Here is a 12,604-nt window from a genome sequence, read left to right as displayed (position 1 = left end):
CCCTCTCTCTCTGCCCCTCCCCCTGCTCATGCCCTGTCTCTCTCTCTCAAAAATAAATCATTAAAAAATGCACATTCACAGGCCCCACCCTGAGCTACCGGGTCAGAAACACTGGATTGGGGTCTGGCAGCCTGACTTTTAACAAACACTGGGAAATTCTGACACTCCCTCCAGCCTGAGAACCAGGGCAGGAAGGGCTTGTCCCACTTATCCTGCAGTTACACAGTCTGTCTCTTGGGTCGTCACTAAGTGGAGGGGGGGGGAGGGTCAGTCCTCCTGTCCTGCCGAATCTACATCTGAGCACAGGGACCCTTGTTTCCCAAGGGCAGTTCCTTAAGGGCGGTTCTTCTCTGCCCAGTAAGCACAGGCTCCAACTGGCGCTCAGAGCGAAGGGTGCTTGGTTTCCAGGGGTTTCTGGTGGGAGAAGGTGGATGTCCTGACCTTGCTCTACTGTACCTTCTCCCTCTTTGTGATGGATGTGTGATTTCCAGGAAAGAGGGAAAGGGCAGAGTGTGAAAACCAGCCCTGAGCTGGGAGTCACAGGGCCCGGGCTTGCATTCTGCCCACCTACTGCCTGTAACGCCCTGCGGTGGTCCTTTCCCAAGGGTATATGTGGAGCGTCAGCCACGTGCTGGGCACTTGGGTCCTGCTGTCTCAAAGCACACTGAGCAAGCACGATAATCATAGTTAATCACAGAACAATGCAGCAGCCTTACCTCCCTCTAGATCTGTTTTCCCATTTGTAAAATGAAATGTTTTCAAAGAAAAAAAAAATTTGTAGGGGCACCTGGGTGGCTCAGTGGGTTGAGCATCGGACTCTTGATTTCGGCTCAGATCGTCATCTCAGGGTAGTGAGATTGAGCCCCGTGTTGGGCCGTGTGCTGACAGCACGGAGCCTGCGTGGGATTCTTTCTAACTCCCCCTCCCCCTGGCCCTCCTCCACGTTCGCACACATGTGCGCACTCTCTCTCAAAATGCATAAAAACACTTACGTTTTTACAAACAGCTACACTGTAATGTGGTCAAATATACAAAGCAGGGCCATGACGGCTTATTACTGCATGCATTTTATGACCTTGAACTTAACAACTCTTACTGGTTCTAAGGTCAGTCCGTGAGAACAGGGAGGTTGATCCGGTGAAGATAGCTTTCAGAATGAAAAACTTGGGGTGACAGTTGTGGTCTTAGCAGCTGTGGCATCCTCGGCGTTGCCAGGCTTTTGTTGTGGTTGGGAAAACATTCTGCGTTTCGAGAAGCCTCATATGCCACGTTGGCCATGGGTTAGGGTTTTGTCAGGAAGTTGCCTTGCGTTTGACCGGGGGTGATAGGAGAGGCCGTACAAAGGCCTGCACAGAGCCGAGTGTTCTCCTGGCAGCTCGGGTCCACGCAGCAGGTTAACATCTGGTGTGCAAGTCATTTGAGTTTGTGTGCTGTCTGTGTGGCTGAAAACGATCACACCTGAAAAGACAGAATCAAACACGCGTGGCTCCAGACCCCTGATCCCTGACCCCCGAGCGTCTTCGCGGGGCACCAGGGCTCCGTGGCACGGGGTGTGCGATCCAGGCCCCCGCCGTCACCTCCCAACCCCCTGACGTGCTGATGGTCCTGCTCTGTTTTAGACATTGGCCACCGTCGCTTCACAGGTGCCTGTGCCTGTGTGTTGTCATCTGGCCTGTGCGACTCATGTTTGGTTCTTTGTTGGGTCTTAGGCTCCGAGTGTCCCACGTGGCCCAGGCTGGGACCTGGGAAGGCGGAGCCCAGCCGAGCAGGAAGAAGGGTGCGTTAGGGCCAGCCCCTCGCTTCACCTCGTCCCTGGGAGCAGACCCGGGGGGTACAGTGCCCTCCTGGGAGGCTGTAGGTCCTGCCGGCCCACTGCTTCTGCATAAAGGCCTCGAGTTATCGGGTGTTTGGGAAGAACAACAACCACGCCAAGGAGGATGATATCTCCCTGAAGTGACACCTGGCTGTGTCACTCCTCTACTTAGCGGGCTCCCCGTGGCCCAGGATGAAGTGCACGCTTCTTGTCATCACATCCGTGACCTCTCCTGATGCTCCTGCTTTTACCGGCTGTCTTAGCTCAGGCTGTCATAACAAAAATACTATAGAATGGGGGACCCAAAACGATGGAAATGGAATTACTCCTGGTTCTGGAAGCTGGGAAGCCCAAGGTCAGGCTGCCAGTCATTTTTTTTTTTAATGTTTATTTATTTTATTTATTTTTGAGAGAGAGAGAGAGAGAGAGAGAATGAGCAGGGGAGGGGCAGAGAGAGAGGGAGACACAGGATGCGAAGCAGGCCCCAGGCTCCGAGCTGTCAGCACAGAGCTCAACGCAGGGCTCGAACCCACGAACTGCGAGATCATGACCCGAGCTGAAGTCGGACGCTCAACCGACTGAGCCCCCCAGGTGCCCCAGGCTGCCGGTCAATTTTGATGTGAGCTCTCTTCCTGCCTTCTTACTGTGTGCTCGTGAGGGGGCAGGAGAGGGACAAAGCAAGCTCGCTTGTGTCTCTTCTTGTAAGGGCACTCATCCCATCTTGAGGTCCCCATCCCTTAAAGTCCCCAAAGGCCTCATCTCCAAATGCCAACACACTGGGGATTAGGGCTCCAACATACGAATTTGGTGGGACACAAGCAGTCTGTAACACTGACGCCTACCTTAGGGGCCCTGTGCCTTCCCTGAGCTTGCCAGGCCCCCTTCCTTCCTCCTGACTCTCTACATCTGTGCCTTCTTCCTAGCACTGCCCTTCTGCTGCCTCTGGAGTTGGCCTCAGTCTCACGTCCTTGGGCGCCTTCCTGACCCCCGGGCCCCTGCACGTCTTTCTGTGACAGCCCTGACCACACTGTGGGGCTGTCATCTTTCATAGTCTTCCTTGCTCACTGGCTGCAGCTCAGGACCCAGGTGGGGTCCGTGTTTGAGGCTTCGGTGCCCGGCCCGGGGCCAGCAAATGTGACACCTGATGAAGTCATCCTTGACCACCTTCCTTCCCGACTCAGCTGGCAGTCACCTGGCAGGGAGTAGCCCGACAGTAAGTACACCTTAATCCAAGCCCCCCCCCCCCCCGTAATTAGTGTCCTTCTTTGAGCCCCTGGTCTCTCTCTACCTGTTTCACCTCCCCCCCCACACCCCACCGTCCCTTTCATTTCTAGAGTCACCTTCTTGAGAGAAGCCAGGACACAGGCTCTGCGTCCCCTCCCTGCAGCTTTGGGCACACAGCAGGCACTTGGTAGGTGTCTGTTGAAGAGCGCCCCAGGCACAGCACGCCACGTTGGGTGGCTGCTGTAGAAAGGATGTGGAAACCACAAACGAAATCGGCTTGAAAGTCACTGGTCGCCTCTGCTTGTTCCTGGCAGTGTGATTGCCTGTCAGCCCTGTGACTCATTTCAGCAGAGGTGGGACAGAGACGACCTGACAGCTGGGGCCTTTTCTGGGACTTCTTGAGGGCACTTTGCACCTCAGTAAAGAGGTGATTCCGAAATGGAGCAGGGGGTTTGCCAAAGGCCAGCAAGCGGCAGTTGAAAGAGCAAAGGTAGGGACTTGAGCAAATCCGTTACTCACTTGAGGTTGAACTTCTGTCTCCGCGAAATGAGGAGGATGACATGTGTCTCTCCGGGACCTTGTGAGTGCTGGGAGTATGTGTGTAAAGCACCTGATGCCAGGGGGCCGCAGCCTTCTCCCCCCAGGTGTACAGAACAGCCAGGCTTAGCCCGCTGCTCCATCAGTGTGGTTCCTCTGGCCTTCCTTTGGACGAGGTGATGTCTGGGTCACCCTCGTGGCTCTAGCCTCAGGCTGGGACCCACGTAGCAGAGCGGGTAAGAGCATAGACACTGGAGCCAGACCACCTGCTCATCTTCCCACCACTATTTGTTGGCTGAGTCACCTTGGCCGAGTAACCTCACCCCTTCCTGCTGGAATGCTAAAATGGGGACACTGATAGCACCATGTCTTAGGGCTGCGGAGTAGTAGATAATTTGGAAATGCTGGGAAAGTTTCTGGCACGCCGTGACGGCCGCGTGAGCGGGGACTGTAGTTATCAGCACTTGGTGCATGTTTGTTGAATTGTGTTGAGTTCTGTCTGCCAGGAGAGGATGTGGGTGTTGCCACGATGCTTTACTTTTCTTAAAGCCCGGGTATCAGTTCCCATTGCTTGTCCCCACCTCAGATTTTTCTCTCCCGTTCAGCATTTGTAAGGTTCTACAGTGAAAAGTTAAAGAAAACAGAAAGGTCCACACGCGCAGAATGTTCTACAGGAAGTTTCCTCATGTTCTTGTAAATGCTGATAAAAACTCTCAAACCCGCTCTTTGATGGGAGTTTTGCGACGTGGGTTTTGAATGGGAGTAGCAATTTTATCGGGCATATGTTTGTGTTTGTGGGTGTGTCTGGTGGGAAAGTGAAGTCGGTGGCTTTCTGTTGCTACTGGAAGCTTTTCATGGACTGGACTATTTGGAAACGAGCTTTATGGAAGCGTTGAGGCTAATTCAGCGGTATTTAATTTGCTGTCAATATGCTTTGCTCTGGGAGGGTGATGGCACAGTGAGCCTGGCTGTTCCTCCCTAAAAATGTGCTTGGGTGCCTTCTGAGACTGTGCCTGGCACGGTACTAACTCCTGGGGATAGAAAGCAAACCGACACACTTCCTTGGGCACCTGGGAAGTGGCCTCAGAGGCAGACGGACGTGGGTTCGAGTCCTGACTCTGCCACTCACATGCTGCGAAGACGGGGCAAGTGAGTTCACCTCTTTGAGCCTCAGTTTCCTCATCTGCCAAACGGGGATGACCCTGTTACATGTTTCACAGGTTTTGAGGCTGAGTTGAGATGGGCACGCCCAGCACGTTGCCTGGCCGACAGTGGGCTCTTAGAAAGGGCCGCTCTTGTCTTAGTTGCTGCTTGGGGCTGGGGGCAGCAGTGATGTTCTGAGAGACCCAGGCCCCCTGACCTGGGGCTGCCCCCTGGGCCACTTCCTTTCCTTTGCTCTCCACCTGGCAGAACGGGCAGGGTCACTGTTTGCAGAGGAGATGCCTGTGTCTGAGGGTGAGAGAGGCCTGGTTTCCTGTGGGCTTGTGGCTTTGTCCTATTGATGGCACCTGCCGGGGTTTCTTGCATGCCTAGGAGCAGGTGGTGGGGGCTTCGGGGAGGGTCCTCCGTGGGCTGGGCTTCCTGTCCGGGTGTGTTCAGTCCGCCTCTCAGCCGTTGGGTGTACCCAGTGCCCCCCAGGCAGGTCCCCTATGTGCCTCTGTGGGCCTCTCCAGTACTGTGCAGGAGGGAGGGAGATAGCAGAGCCTTCCAGCAGTCACAGGAGGTGAGCCGTGGAGCCTCAGGAGGCCACCTTGCCCTCACCCACGCACAGGGGGCCTTGTGGGTGGGCTCAGTGAGGGCTGCTTGGGAGGCTGAGGTTTGGGCAGCGGGTCCTTCCAAAAGTAGCAGCCTCACGTGGACCCCCCCCCCTGCAAGATTTCATTGCTCAAAAAAAAAAAAAAAACAGGGGCGCCTGGGTGGCTCAGTGGGTTACGCCTCTGCCTCTTGGTTTCAGCTCAGGTCACGCTCTCACCGTTTTGTGAGTTCTAGCCCCACACGGGGCTCAGCGCCGACAGCATGGAGCCTGCTTGAGATTCTTCTGTCTCTGCCTCTCTCTCAAAATGTGTAAATAACAACGTAGAAAAAAAAGAAAAAAAAAACACATTCGATAAGCACCATCCTTTTTTTCTTCCTGCTCGTTTGTGCGTGTTTTAGATTTTACTGGGGTCGCGCTGTGCCAACTTGGTAACCCGGCCTTTTCTTTGACTTTATTTTTGTTTAAGTTTATTTATTGATTTTGAGAGAGAGCACAAGTGAGTGGGGGAGGGGCAGAGAGAGAGAGAGAATCCCAGGGAGGCTTCACGCTGTCAGCACAGAGCCTAATGCAGGGTTCAAAACATGATCTAGGGGCGCCTGGGTGGCGCAGTCGGTTAAGCGTCCGACTTCAGCCAGGTCACGATCTCGCGGTCTGTGAGTTCGAGCCCCGCGTCAGGCTCTGGGCTGATGGCTCGGAGCCTGGAGCCTGTTTCCGATTCTGTGTCTCCCTCTCTCTCTGCCCCTCCCCTGTTCATGCTCTGTCTCTCTCTGTCCCAAAAATAAATAAAAAATGTTGAAAAAAATAAAAAAAAAAAAAAACAAAAAAAAAAAAAACATGATCTAAAACTGTGAGATCGTGACCTGAGCCGAAGTTAAGAGTCAGATGCTCAACCGACTGAGCCACCCAGGTGCTCCTGGGCCTTCTTTTTAAACATCACAGCCCGGGCCGAAGGCTTCCCGGCTTCTCCCTGCGCTGGCCTTGGAGGCTGGGTATCCCCAGGGCTGGGGGCGGGACTGTTGGTGCGGACAGGAAGCGGAAGGGGAGGAGTCGGCTCGGCTTATCCGGGTGGTGGCCGGAAGTGAGGCAAAGCGGAAGTGGGGGCGGGGTTGGGGCTGAGGAGTGAGGGTGAGCCTCGGCACCCCGGAGGCCAGGCTAGCCCTGGCGTGAGGAGGCCTGGCAGGGGTGGGGAGGAGAGGGCCGGCCGGCAGCGCTGGGGGCTCGGAGGCACGAGGGAGCTAGGTGCTTTCCAGGCGCGGCCAGGAGGTGGCCCTGACGTGGGTGGTGGCCCTGATGTTCCAGGGGAGGCAGCCGTCGTTGTTCCCCGGGTCGGGCTGCGGAAGGGGTTGCTTCGCGTCAGAGCCTGCAGTGGTTGTCCGAACTCACTTAATCCATGCCACAGCCTCAGGAGGCGGGAGCGCCTCCGGCTCAGGTGGCGGGACTGGATGCACGTCCTACAGGCAGTAAGGGACGGAGCCATCAGCCAAGTCCAGGCTTTCTGGGGAGGCATCGTGGTGATGATGGAGGGCTTCCTGGAGCAGGTGGTGCTGTGGCTCATAAAGCTTCACCAAGCCCCGTGTGACACCAGGGTACAGGCAGATTGCGGGAGGGGCAGTGAAGAGTCGGGGTTCCGTGGGGATTAGACACCCCCACCCTCGGCCCCCTGTTCCATCTGTACAATGGGGAGATGGGACCAGATCTCGGAAGTGTCCCTTCCGAGTCTGGAGCTCACTTCTCCACGTCAATGTTTGCTAAATATTTTTCCCTTTAGGAAGCCTGTCGTCTGACTGCCAACGCCCCCTCTCTCCCCAAGCTCCCTTTGTGGTTTCAGGGTTGTCAGTGGGTGTCCCGGCGGCGATCACTATTCATGACCACAAGGGCTGGAAAGACTCTTATCTCTTTCTGGCCACCCAGGCTGCGGAAGCGGCTAGAAGGTTCACCCTGTAGGCGGTGCCACGAAGCAAGCCCTGGAGCCGGACAGATCTGCGTTCAATCCCCTGCTTTTCCTGCATGTTCCGTGGAAACCTGGGCCCATCAGTCCACCTCCGAGAGCCTCAGTTTCCCCATTTGTAAATATGGAGGTATTGTCTCCCAGCCCTTAATTTCCTCGGCCCCGCTCCCCATCCCGAGTGGGTCAGGGTGACGTGGAACAGTCATGCTTCTCATTTTCTGCCAAAAGCCAGTCCGGCAGCAAGAGTAATAAGGAGCCGGGCCAATGTTTGGAGAGGTACAAAAATAGGTCCCCATGTACAACACCACTGCACTCCAGCTTTAGGAATTCTTCCCTGTCCCCTGCACTTGGGCTGTAGGTCCTGTCTGGTTCTGCCTCCCAAAATGTCTTTATCCATTGCTTACCTCTGTCCTCTTCTCCCGTCACGAGATGAGGACACAGCTTCAGCACTGTCTCTGCCTCGGGGGGGGGGGGTGCTCCAGGCAGCCCTCCATGTGGACCCTGAGCAACTGATCTGAAATGCATTGGTGTCCAACGTTTTTTCCTCCCTGGCATAAACCTCTCCGTGGCTCCCTGCTGGGCTCAGGGTCACGTTCAAGCTTTTTAGGGATTTATAGTCCTCCCTCCCTCCCACCAGGCGTTCATTCACGCCAGGGCAGAACTGCCTTGTTCATCTCTCTATCTTTATTCATTTTTGAAAGGCAGAGAGAGCGCGCGCAAGGGGGAGGGGCAGCGAGAGAGGGAGACACAGACTCCGAAGCAGGCTCCAGGCTCTGAGCGGTCAGCACAGAGCCTGACGCGGGGCTTGAACTCACAAACCATGAGATTGTGACCTGAGCTGAAGTCGACGCTCAACTGACTGAGCCTCCCGGGCGCCCCTCATCTCTGTATCTTTAGTGCCTGGGAAAGTATCTGGTGCTTAGTAGCTTCTCAGTGGTAATAAATGGTAATGAGGCCGTTTGTTGTCTGTGGTGGAGGGAGGGCACCTCATCCACTATGAGGCACGTCGGTGGTCGTTCTGTGCATGTCAGTATCACCACCTCTTGCATGGATGAGGAAACTGAGGTTCAGAGAAGATAGGGGTCTCGATGGGATTCAAAATGATCATTAAGTAAATATACGCGTACCCTTTAAGCATCTGTTACTTTAATCGGAAAGCAAAAGTCTGAGCCCTGAATCTAGAGTCTTTTCTAGGTTCAGAGAGAGCCAAGGATCGACAGACACGCGGCAGGGGCGGGCAGGGTATGGTCTCGGGCAGCGTCCGTCTGCCTGGACCTGCCTCGTGCCAGCCACTCTGGGTGAGTCCTCAGCTGAAATCAGGCCACCGGCATTATCACCCGTGCGTAGCGATTCCCCGATGCAGTGACAGTGAGATGCGCGTGGGACTCTTTATCCCTTATACCTGCTGATTTCTAGTCCTTACCATTTTCCCACCCTCAACATAAAACTGTGTCAAAGTGAAGGTCTCGCGAAAAGATTCCCACCACCCTCCGGACCACTGTCAGTGTTCTTTCCAGCCTCGTCCGGAGGTGGCGTGGAGAAAGATGAGTGTCGATGAAACATTTTGCTTTCTACGTAGAATGAAGGGAGCTCGCTTAGTTGTGCCCTGGTTCTCTCACTCCTGAGCTGAGTGACCTTGGGTGAGTTCCTCAACCTCTCTGAACCTCCGTGGCCTCAGCCGTCCCCTAGAGGATTCACCCACCCGCCGGGGTTGCCGTTCTCTGAGGTTGGTTTGGCGGACGAGGAGGGCTTGAGCAGATCTACAGTAAAGGGAGAGGGGAGGCAGGGAGCAGACGAGGAGGGGCCTCATCCAGGCCCAGAAGTGTGGTTTTCACTCTGGGGGCAGTAGGGAGCCCACGGTGTGAATATATTTCGCTGTTCTGTAACTCTTCAAGAAGTAGTAATGGCCAGGATCCAGGGACCCTGAATCAGGACTCTGCATGGTTCAGGGTGACCGTGGATGAGGGGAAGGTGGGGGGGGGGCTGCATGGGGTGGGGCAGAGGGTGAGGAGGTGGCCAGTGGGGACACACTGTAGAGGGAGGCAAGAGAAACCAGCCCTCTGCAGGGAGATGGGTGTCGTGGTCTAGTTGGGAGTCAAAGGGGTCAGAATGGAGACAAGGGTTTGGGCCACGAGTGGCTGGGGCTTTGCGTTTCTGGGAGCCCTTTCAAGAGAGCCTGGGGGTAGGCTGGGTGCACGCTGCACTTGCCCCTGGGGCCCTCGGGGAGGCGCTGCGGGCCTGTCGATGGGACACTGAGGCCCATGCAGCTGTGTGACTTCTCCAGAGTGACTCAGCAGGTTGAGAGCTCTGAGCCCCGGGTCCCTGCTTTTCTGCACTGTGGCCTGACTGGTCTCCTCTGCCAGCTCCCAAGGACAGAGGGGACTCCACAGTCAGGCGTGAGGGCGTGTGGCTTGTGTTTTCTCAGAGCAGGAGCCAACGACCAGGGTCCGGCGTCAGCTGAAGATTTGTAATCCTCTCCCTCTGTGCCCAGAACCCCTTCCGGCTGCTCTGCCCTATTGTCAGATGATGCTTATTAATCTTGATTATCGTCATGTTTTACTTTTCTACTTGGTTAACTCGGGGAAGTTTGTCTCTGGTCCCGAGTACATCTGACAAGGACATGGGTGCGTTTTGCGGACAGCTTCTCTCAATAAGCGCTCTGAGACTTGGGTCAAGAAAGTCATCATTTTGCTACAGAGACATTCTTGTGACAACCGGTGACGTTTGAATATGAGATGTATGAGTGATAACATTTCCTGGGCTTGTTCGCTGTGTTGTGATTTCGTAACGTCCTTGGTCTAAAGGGGTGAAAACCACAGCATTTTAGGGCGAGATGCTGTGATGTCTGCAGTTGGCTTTCAAATTGGTCTTAAAGATAAACGAGAAACACGTATCTTGATCTGTAGATAGCGCAGATGTGGAAAAACGTGAACCAACAGTGAGTCTCGATGAAGGTACAAGGAGTTCATTGTACTCTTCTTGGAACTTGTCTGTAGTTTTGCAACTTTGAAAAAGAAAACATTTTTAAAAGGGCTGCTGGGTTGGGGGGTGTCCCGAGTATCTTGGGGTCCGCCCGTCGGCCCTCTGCTCCCTGCCCTGTCCTGGTCTCTGTCGATTGGAGACCCAGGGAGCTGCCTGCCCCACAGTTAAATTCTAGGCAGCCCGTTGGGGTCCGGCTTTGAAAGAGCGGCAGACGCTTTTGACAAAATGTACTCCTTCCTCTATAGAGAAGTCACTACATTTCTAGAATCTTTCGTTGGGGACCAACTTCCCTTCAGGTTTTCATTTCTCCCCTCAAAATTTTCTTTTAAATTTTGATTGCCTTCTAAAATGACCGAGGCCGCATTTGTTGTTGTGATGATCCAAACAGAGAAGAGGATAAAGAAATTAATAGGTCCCTGTTTTTTCCATCGCCCGTGGGGTGGTTAGAGCCTCTTGAACTTTGTCCTGTGCTCTTGGGAACACATACAAACACCCACAGGCATCCAGTGGAGCTTGACGTCTTGTCATTTTTAACCTTTGTTAACCTGGCTGGCCAGCCGGCTCCCTACTTCTCCTTGAAGATGCAGCTTGGGGGTCATCTCCTCCAGGAAGCCCCCCAGGCTCTCCGTGCTGACCTCATCCTTTGCAGTCATCCGAATCTGAGCTGCCTCCCCTGCCAGGTCTTGGGTAACCCGAGGGCAGCTGCTGTTTCCCTTTCGCTGTCTGCACTTGAGCTGGGAGCCCAGGAGACGCACAGTCAGTGTTTGTGGAGCCAGCAAACGGGCAGGGGAGGCATCCTGAGCGAGGAAGAGGAAGCCGCCTGAGCAGAGCCTTGCAGGTGAGAGAAGCTTTCTCATTCAAAACATTCCCCCTAGCCCCTGGGGGAAGAGAGTGCCAGGGCCCTGCATGTCTGGGGACAGAAGGTCACTTTAGGGAATGTGGACGCTACCTCCCTGGGGCTACCTGTGCCCTGGCTGATTCTTTCCTGGCACAAATGCCCTCTGTGGGTTGGGCCGTTGGGGTGGCTATGAGCTACTGAAGGGCTGGGCTGGGACTGGGTCCTTTCTTCTTCCCAGGGCTTAGTAGGGCCTGGTTTGCTGGGCGGGGGGGGGGCGGGGGGGGTGGCTCTTGGGGGCGACAGGAATAAGCGAGGCCAGGGCTGGAGCAGCCCAGGCTTTAGATGTGGGCCTGGCCTGGGTCTCTCTCTCTCTCTCTCCACGATCCTGCCTCCTTCCTCATTAGGGGCGCTGTTTTCCACAGCTGGGCTTTGTTAATGTCTGCAACGCATCTGATCGATGCCAGGGACCGGGTCACTGCCAGCTTGAGGAGGCTGAGAGTGGAGTGAGGGTGGAGAACCCAGTGGCAGTGTAGACCAAAGCATCCCTTGCTCTGAGAAGCTCTCCCGAGCTCGCCCCCCACTTCAGGCCGGCCTGATGGTGGGCTCGTAGACCTTAGGGCATCGGGCCACCATCTCCAAGGACTTACGTTGCAGGAAGTGAGTGGGGCCGGGAATCCCCACGTGGTGCCGTGCGGGTTGTGTTCTAGGAGAGGAGTCAGTGTCGTTTGGGGAAATCGTGGAGGAGTGAGGAATTCTACTCTTCTGTTAGCGGTTGACTGCTAACGTAAATGTCATTACCGCTTGCCTATGACCTGTCTACATAGCTTTGCAAAGATATCCCCCTCACCGGTTTCGAATTCAGCGCTCTCCCCGCCGAACGGAGGCATGAGCGGAGCGGGAAGTGACTCGGAACGTCGGGGCTCGCCGCCTCCCCGGGTTGTGTGCCAGGCCCTGTGGGGGGAGGTGGAGTTTGGAGGTGAGAATGCACGGTCCTGCCCTCAGGGAGCAGCTGGCCTAGGTGATTTTGGAGGTTGAAACACGGGTATCCAGGTCCTGCAAAGGTTCCGCTGCCGTCGTCCCACCCCTGTCTCTAGTTTGCACGTATGCCCTGGGCATTAGGTTCCGAACAAATGCTGAAGCAAATTGAGATGGCTTATGTGACGGCAGGCCCTCTGTCCTCCCTCTCTCTCGGTTTCTTGTCTGCCGTTCCACCTAAACTGGCGTTCTTTGCTGCTGGGACCGTACAGTGACTATCTGGCGATAAGGGCAGTGGCGGTGATGGTGGCAGTGAATGTGTGGGTGGCAGGGGCGGTGGCGGGAGCGATGACTGCACGAAAACTGGAAATTCCAGGCACATAGCGGGCATTCTTAGAATCGCTCGAGCCCTCACAGCAACCAATGACTCATAACTGTCACGGCCCATTTTCCAGGTGAGACCCCCGAGTCAAAGGGCCACCCCGTCAGTGCCCGGTAGAGGAAGATTCGAAGCCTGATAGACTAGTTTTT

At 55.2% G+C, this 12,604-nt stretch overlaps 1 protein-coding gene across 10 annotated transcripts in view; it reads left to right on the top strand.

The window, feature by feature from the left end:
• JAKMIP1 (janus kinase and microtubule interacting protein 1) overlaps positions 1–12,604 on the top strand; it is a 136,066-nt gene that overhangs the window by 13,101 nt on the left and 110,361 nt on the right. Inside the window, exon 1 of one of the 10 annotated variants that reach the window (XM_019453747.2) lies at positions 3,393–3,527. The exons of the other annotated variants lie outside the window; for them this stretch is intronic. The gene's annotated coding sequence lies outside the window, so the exon portion shown is untranslated. Of the gene's footprint in view, positions 1–3,392; positions 3,528–12,604 lie in introns of those variants that run through there. 10 annotated transcript variants of the gene reach the window in all.

Source organism: Panthera pardus, unplaced genomic scaffold (genome assembly GCF_024362965.1).
Source record: "Panthera pardus isolate Hobbes unplaced genomic scaffold, ASM2436296v1 HiC_scaffold_13, whole genome shotgun sequence".
Classification (NCBI taxonomy): Eukaryota; Metazoa; Chordata; class Mammalia; order Carnivora; family Felidae; genus Panthera; species Panthera pardus.
The sequence above is the reverse complement of the archived record's forward strand: the minus strand, read 5'-3'. Positions and strand labels throughout refer to the sequence as shown.